Source organism: Myxine glutinosa, chromosome 9 (genome assembly GCF_964187855.1).
Source record: "Myxine glutinosa chromosome 9, kmMyxGlut1.1, whole genome shotgun sequence".
Taxonomy (NCBI): Eukaryota; Metazoa; Chordata; class Myxini; order Myxiniformes; family Myxinidae; genus Myxine; species Myxine glutinosa.
Window position 1 is genome coordinate 34372730 of NC_136269.1, and position 7730 is coordinate 34380459.

Below are 7730 nucleotides of genomic sequence, written 5' to 3' on the forward strand. Positions count from 1 at the left end.
GATCGTGTGTTGTTCGGCCTCCTGGTGCCTGCAGCGAAGTTATTTGCTGGTTTCTCTTTTTTCGTGCTTCCAAAGCAAAGAAAAACTTGGAAGGAGTATCAATAGAGCTGTAGTTCTCCATTCGTAGCCTTATTAGAGCCCCTCTGGCTTGTTTTGCACAGAGTTGAGCAAGGAGTGCTTTCTTCGTTGCTATTAGAGAACTAGTCCTTTCGGCACTGGGAGCTGGAAGGCTTGACTGGAGAGACAATATTTCTTTGGCAATTAGAGATTGCAGCGCAGATTCATTCTTTGTACAAAAGGAGCTATATTGCTGGCAAAAGGTCCTAATATGGGTTTTCGCATTGTCCCACCATTGGGAAGGCTTCCGTAGTAGTAAAGCTTCCCAAAAGGCTCGGAAGGCGACAGGAAAAGCGTCATCTTGCAGAAAACTCACATTGAAGGTCCAATGGGCAGTGCCACGATTTCGAGCCGGGGAGAGTATATGAAGAACAACCATGTGATGGTCCGAAAAACCACTTGGGGTGGCGTCAACATGGTCTATGACATTTAGAGAGTCATTATTGATGTAAAATCTGTCTAGCCTTGCAAGAGATAACCGGCCATTTGCACATCGGCACCACGTGTATTGCCGTGCAGATGGGTTCTGGAGTCTCCATACATCCATAAGGGAGAATTTGGACAATGCTCTCTTTAAGGGTGTTGTACTTGATGGGTGGGGCTCTTCTCCATTACGATCAAGGGTGGGATACAGTGTGCAATTAAAGTCCCCACACAGACAAACAAGACCATCAAAATCAAGGTGTGTGAGGGACATTTCTAACTGTGTGAAAAAAACTAATCTTTCTGTGCTCGTACTGGGTGAATATACATTTATTAAAGTGTGTTTGTAACCATTATAAAAGAAATTAACTGAAACTAAATGCCCTTTAGTAATCTCCTTAAAAGTGACATTTTCAGGACAGAAAGAAGGATTTAAATAAATAGCCACTCCAGCACTAGGACAGGTCAAGCTACTAAAGAACCACTGTCCTTTCATGATGCGAGTCCATTCGCTCATGCACAAAGAGCTACATCTTGTCTCTTGCAAAAGAGCAACATCGAAATGTTTTTGCTCGACAAGCAACTTTACCTGAGCTTTACGCAGGGGTGAACGTCCCCCATTTATATTTAAAGTTACAACAGAGAAGGTCATGGTGTAGGTAGGGAAGGTTTATCATGTAAAGGGAAGTTAGGGTGTGCTTGTAGCTCTTTCCGAGCTTTCAATACACACTTTCTAAGGCGAAATACTTGTGACTCAGTCACACCAAGTTGTTCAGCCTTAAGGAGGAGACGTCTTGAGGAGTTTATAAAACCAGACAGGTTCGGGAAGAAGGTTATAATTTTAACCTTTTTCTTTCGAAAGGTATCCTGAAGAAACTTTAGAATTTCCGTGGGTGATAAATCATCATCACCCTCCAGTTCCTTGGCTATTGCTGGGTCATTCCAGACCTCGCTACTAGCACTAGAGGCAAGCGACGAGGCCCCATCTGAGTCGTAATCCGAAAGGTCTTCATTTTTTCCCCCACACACCGAAACCGATGCTCTCATAACGGGAATATCGTCTTCTACTAAAGGTGCAGCTGTTTCCACAGCGGGAGTTTTAAAAACCGTAACAGGGATTAACGTTTTTATATCAGAGGCTTTGCACTCTCCTTCTGGAGCTGCTACTTCTTCTGCCTCCATTACCTCAGACACTTCATCGTCAGCAGGGCGCGGGACGAGAGCAGGTTTGTGGTTCTTGACTTTAGTTTCAGTAACCGGGGTGGTTACCACAACATCTTGGGGCATTGCGCTTGGTCCTTGTTCATGAGAGGAATGAACGGAAACGTCTTCTTCCATTTCAGCAAACACACTGAACCTATTCTGCAGCAGAAGACCAGCTGCAGGAGCTTCTGTTTCTAAAAGAGAAACATTACGTTCGTTCGACGGCGCTATCTTTTTCGATAACGCTCGCCTGTATGTCCTCATTACCGCTTCCTCTTTTATAACTCCTCCTGGAGGACACGGTAGTAAAATCCGCGTCATCAGCCGGTGAATTATCGATTTCCGCGCTCGAATGTGAAGGCTGATCTGCCGTCCCAGACGCGCCATTTATCATTGCGAAGATCGACATTTGGTTCTGTCCGTCTAGATGTGCCACTAGGATCGGCATTTGTTCCTGACTGTCTAGATGTGCCACCGGATATACACTTCGGACAAGCACCTTTTAAATGTCCGAAGGCACCACACGTGAAACACGTCATTGTCTCTGTTGCGATGTACATTCGATAATTTCGATTTTCAACGACCAACGTAGCTGAGGCATTGAGCGATTGAGCATTGTTTTTTAACACCATGTAACAGTGCCGCCGGAAGGACATGATATGGCGGACTGTAGAATCCGAACCCAAACGGAAGGGAATCATGGAGATTTTTGACACCACGGTGCCAAACTGTGTTAAAACGGACAAAATCTGTTCGTTTTTAACAAAAGGTGGTAAATTAGATAAAGTGATTTTCACCGCCGGTGAGTCCAACATACTAACGTTAAAGAAAATATCTGGCGGTAAGGACAAACCAGTTTCAACCGCCTGAGCGACATAGCGCTCCTCGGAAAGAAAAACAACAACTCGTTGGTTCATCTTTGAAGCTGCTAACACATTTTCAAAACCAACGAGTTCACCCAAGCCCATCACGACGTCATCGACCCGAACCCCGTCGGGTGGACTAACTATTACCCCATTTTTACGAGTAAGTGACTCGTAAATGCTGTTCTGCAAACGACTGTTTGCCATAGCTGAAAACAAGGGGAAAAAAGACCTGTCGCGAGCAGAATTCACTGGCGAAGGTAAAAAGGAAATAATAATAATAATAAATCAAAAATTCGAAAATGAAAAACCGACAGAAAATGTCGCTATTTCAAAGCACGGCAAGCAGAACGCAGGCCCCAGCAACACAAGGTTGTTTAGGCCAAGCACACAGAACTTACCATGCGCGCTCCCTCTCTCTCTCTCTCTGTCGTCTCAAATACAGAAGGGAAAACCTGGGACACAAACACAAACACAAGCGAGGACACAAAGGAGCAGAGAATTGGGAGCAGGAAAAACCACCAGAAAACGGAGCACTCACAACACACAGTAGGCAGCCGCCATCTTGCCACGCCCAACAACACTGACAGCCAGCAGGGGGCGAGAGAGAGAGAGAGAGAGAGAGAGAGAGATGCCTCTTGAATTTCCAGGAAGTGGAAGCCTCTTGAATTTCTCTTCTCGAAAGAAAGAGGTAGCTTGATGAATCACCACATTGTCATTTGGTTTGAATTTCAGGTGACTTGGTTGACGTCAGTGGTTTCGAAACGATATGACACAAAAGCACAGAAATGACCATTCTGGTCATGATAGTTCCACCCTACAGAAGTATTTCTGGTAATTATTTGTTTGTGAGATACAACCCCACCTTGAAAATCAGCAACCTTTAAAAAAAAACAGAAGTTCCCACTCAGTGATGTCGTTGCAGAAGAGACTCATAAAAGGTCGGGATGACGATGCATCGAAACGGCTTTGAACATTCCAGGAAGCATGAAGCAGCATCGAAAAATGCTGACTGACCTTTCCATCGATAATAACTAAAATATATTTACAGATTAAAAATAACAAGACTGATCGTGTAACAATGGCATAGCCAGGCTTGGTTGATACTGTTATGTCGATGTGGTAGCGATATGTAGAGCAGCTAGATCTGAGTAGGTAACATGCTTCGAGATGTCGTGATAGGTAAAACCCACTATGTACCTTTAAGTTAGTATGTGTATGCGTTTGTCGGGTTAAGATGTATACTTGTGAACCTACCAGGAGGTTCGTGTGTTAAGTAGAGTTAGGGATTAAAGAGTAGCGCCTCTGTGTGTCCTCACCTGGTTAGCCAAACCTTTGTCCCTTTTGGCACGTATACCCTGTAGACACCGTAGGAAGGACCTTTACTACAACACTAAATAACGCCCTCCCCTGGCATGCCTGTGAAAGAGAACCGGCAAAAGGAAACCAGGCCGGGACACCGCCGATAATGGCCGCCGCCATTTACACCTCCGACAGGCCTCTCCACCTCGAGTGCCACGTGCTACGACGACACCATAGGTTTGCGATTCGGTGGAGGCCACTGATTGGGTGGCGCGCCAAGGCTGATGTGAGTGATACGAAGGGCGGCAGGACTTTTGTGGAGTGAGTGAGTTGCGTGGCAGTTGGTTCAGAGCAGTTGCGTCTGGATTGAGTTGGCCAGCAGTTGGTTTGAGAGAGTTGGTTTTAGTGAGTTGGTTGAGAGTGAGTTGCGCGGCAGTTGTTTGAGAGCAGTTGCGCGGCAGTGGGTCTTGCGCCGAGTGAGTCTTGAGACACAGTAAAGTGAGTGAGTTGGCAAGCAGAGGAGTTGGCCAGCAGTGGAGTTTGGACAGGGAGAGAATTGTGAGAGTTGCTTCGTTGGTTTGAACTTGGCTCGAAGTGGCACTTGGCGTTTAGTGGACTCGCGCTCTCTTTCCCCCTTTGCCGTCCTTCTGTGTTCGTGCTCGAGTTGAGGGTCGACATCGCTTGGAGCCGCGAGCCTGCGTTGGACGCACGGTGCTTTTCCTGCTGTGGGACCTCGTGGTGCTTGGAGTGGTGCTGGTGCTTGGAGCGGTGCTTTGGAGCTTGGTGCACGGACCTCGTGGGAGCAGCGAGAGGCTTGGAGCGGGGCCTGGTGGCATGCGAGCGGGGCCGTGTTACACGCAAGACTACAGACAGATAAGACTGCACACTACATTACCTTTCCCAATTACACGACGAACGTGTTCTTTTATTAATTATCCCCTCGTCTCGTATCCAAAATCTGTGTGTGGGGACGTCCCGATTAGGATATTTTATTACCGGCACGTGCTTTTTCCTGTCCTTGCTTTTATTTGTAATAAACCCTTGTATTATTTTCTATTCCCCGTGACACCTGTGCCCGCTTGAGTTAATCCCCTTACAGGACCGGAGCTACGTCGGTGCGCTGAAGGTAAGCTTTTGCCGCAGCCTCCATTTTCCTTCTTCCTCCTGCGCGACATTTAGCCGGATCCGTGTTTGGTAGTTGCCTCCGAATAAGACCGTTTAGGCTATCCGCGACTCTGGTGTTAACTGGAGTTGCGCGACAATACTTTAGTTGAGGAGGATAGTCTGATATGGGTGGGGACACCAGTTAGCAGTTAGCAAATATTGTAAGTACTGTATTAATTTTTTTTGACTTCAGGCATGGACAGCAGGTTCGTGAATGACTTGGGTAAAAAACAAAAACTGCGAATGGCAAATGATGAACCAATAAATTCCACATTCCTTTGACACCTTCAGTCGAATGTCAGGCATTGACATCAGGTTTGTGAAGGCCTTGGACAAAAACCGTACCGTCTGAATGTTGCTCTATCCAGTCAATGGTGAAACTGCAAATGGGGAATCCGTGAATATTCCAGATGGACACCCTTACGTCATTTCCTCATTCCGCTTTAAACTCAATATCTCTATATTTTCATTCCAAACAGCCTCATTCGTCATTCCAATCACAAATTCATACTATATTATTAATAGATCAAAATATGTTAACTCACGATTGTATCGAGATATCAAACCAGCGAACCGTCATCATCTGCTCACTTCCGGATTTGGGAGCAAGGTCCATGTCGATTGCATTTAGAAATCATAATTGTATTGAGCAATTTCTGAAACCTCTTACCGACCTTAGGACACCCGCTGGGACCCCCAAAACGTTCCTCAGAAGGTTGCTGTACACCGCTCCTTTCCTGTGCCATCTCCAGGCGCCATTGTTTGTTTGTTTCATTTTGTTTTCTTGTTTGTCAGGGCGATATCTCAGCCATCCTTTGAGCTAAGAAGCTCAGATTTCAGCACAATAGTGAGAAAGTGCTTTGACAAAAACGTTATTTTTGTTTTTTGATGAATCAATTAAATGATTAGTTACTTCTAATCCACTGGCTGAGGGGGTCCCCATGTGCATGAGATGTGCCCTAAGTTACTCTTCATAATATTGAAGTAGATCATGAGACATATCAAAAAAGTTTGGGTAGACTTTTGGTAACCCGGCAGTAACCGAGGAAATGACGTCATTAGCCACGCCCTTTGCCGCTCTATTGATACCAAAATTTAGGGGTAGGGGAAACATAAATCGCAATAACTTTGGAAGTATAAATCACAGAACTACAAAATACCCATTAAAATGTTTGTATTTAAGTACTCTATTCATTACAATAATCATTATGCAAATTAATATGTTAATTAGGTCACCAGAGGTCAAAAGGTCACAAAACCCGGGTACAAGTGAAAATTTCACACTGCTCCAAAAAAATACCCACCAAGTTATGGATTTACTCGCTTTTACATTTCTGATGCATGAAACTTTTAGAATAGATGCTACCTATTATTTTGAGATGCATTTGGGGCCTTTTAATGCCTAAGTTTATTACATAATATCAATTGAAAAATGTCATAAATTTAAAAGGTGGAATTTTTTCAAGTCCTTGGGCATACAAAGTACGCTGTCATGCTGGGACCATTTGTTAGCAATATGAAGGTGCATATGAACAGTTTTTGTTATCAAGAATTCTCCTATGCTCTTTAGCTTTAACCCTTATTGCTCTGTAAGTAGGAGGCCCAAGGTCAAAGGTCAACTTTAATCGAATTCCGTTGCCAGCGCATGTCAAGCGGCATGCATCCTTTGAGAAAGATCACATTGTTTAATCTTGAAGTTTTTGTTTTAATCAAGGCAAGTGACTTTCAGTTTATGCCTTCACCACAAGATGGCACCAGTGTGATATTCTGATAGGTGGCAGCACACAACTTCCTTTGTTTTACGAGACAAATAATGTTTTGCATTACAAAAGAAATGTCTTAAATTCCAATCCACCCCCATCCATATTTCCACTGTGTTTTGAAACTGAGTAATTGGTGATCAATACATCAGATACATGTAAGTGGTTTTAGTTATGAAAAGATTATTAGGCAGAAAAAAGAATGAAACTATATTCTGTTAGGCTAATGTTGTCAGTTAAATAGGTCAAGAATGCTATGCTATGACATGTATACACTGTACATAGTTAACTGTAGAAAACCTAAATGTATGGCATCTTATGTTTTATGACTCATTCTCTTGTGTTCTTAATTTCTTATGATTTCATCCTGTGTCTTTCAGGCGATGACTGCACTCGTTTAGAATGGAGGCTGGTACAAGTGGCGTAAAGTTGTTGCCAACACCAACAGAACCACCTGCTGTTGAGAAGTGCATTATTTGCCAAACTTCAACAGCTGACGCAACCACCAGTACTTCGAATGGAAGGAAACGCATTCGCGATGCTGCGGAAATCAGAAAGGACAGTGTGGCAAAAAGATTAAAAGTATACCACATGACGAATGAATGTTACAAATCGTATACAATGAAAAAACATTAGATAGAATCATTGAAAAAGGGAACGCAAGCTATCAGCCGTCAGCAGTGAACATTTCAAGTGAACCTGGGATGCGTAGTGCGCGATCACAGGTTACCTCTCGGCCACCTCCTAGTCCACGGTGTGACATCTACAGCCATAGTTGTGTAATATGTACTCATATCAAGCATCAGGGTATATACGAAAAATTTCGAATTTCTGAAACAGACAGGGCCAAGAAGCTCTTGGCAGCAACTGTATTTCTACAGGATGATGTATATGTCCG

General features: G+C 44.1%; 1 long non-coding RNA gene across 1 annotated transcript in view; it reads left to right on the forward strand.

Annotated features, from left to right (window-relative positions):
- The window catches only part of LOC137435486 (uncharacterized), a 49987-nt gene extending 42560 nt beyond the window's left edge, over nt 1-7427 (forward strand). The window contains exon 3 of the long non-coding RNA XR_013624515.1: nt 7213-7427. This is a non-coding gene — a long non-coding RNA (uncharacterized LOC137435486). The remainder of the gene's footprint in view (nt 1-7212) is intronic.
- The last annotated feature ends 303 nt before the right edge of the window (nt 7428-7730 follow it).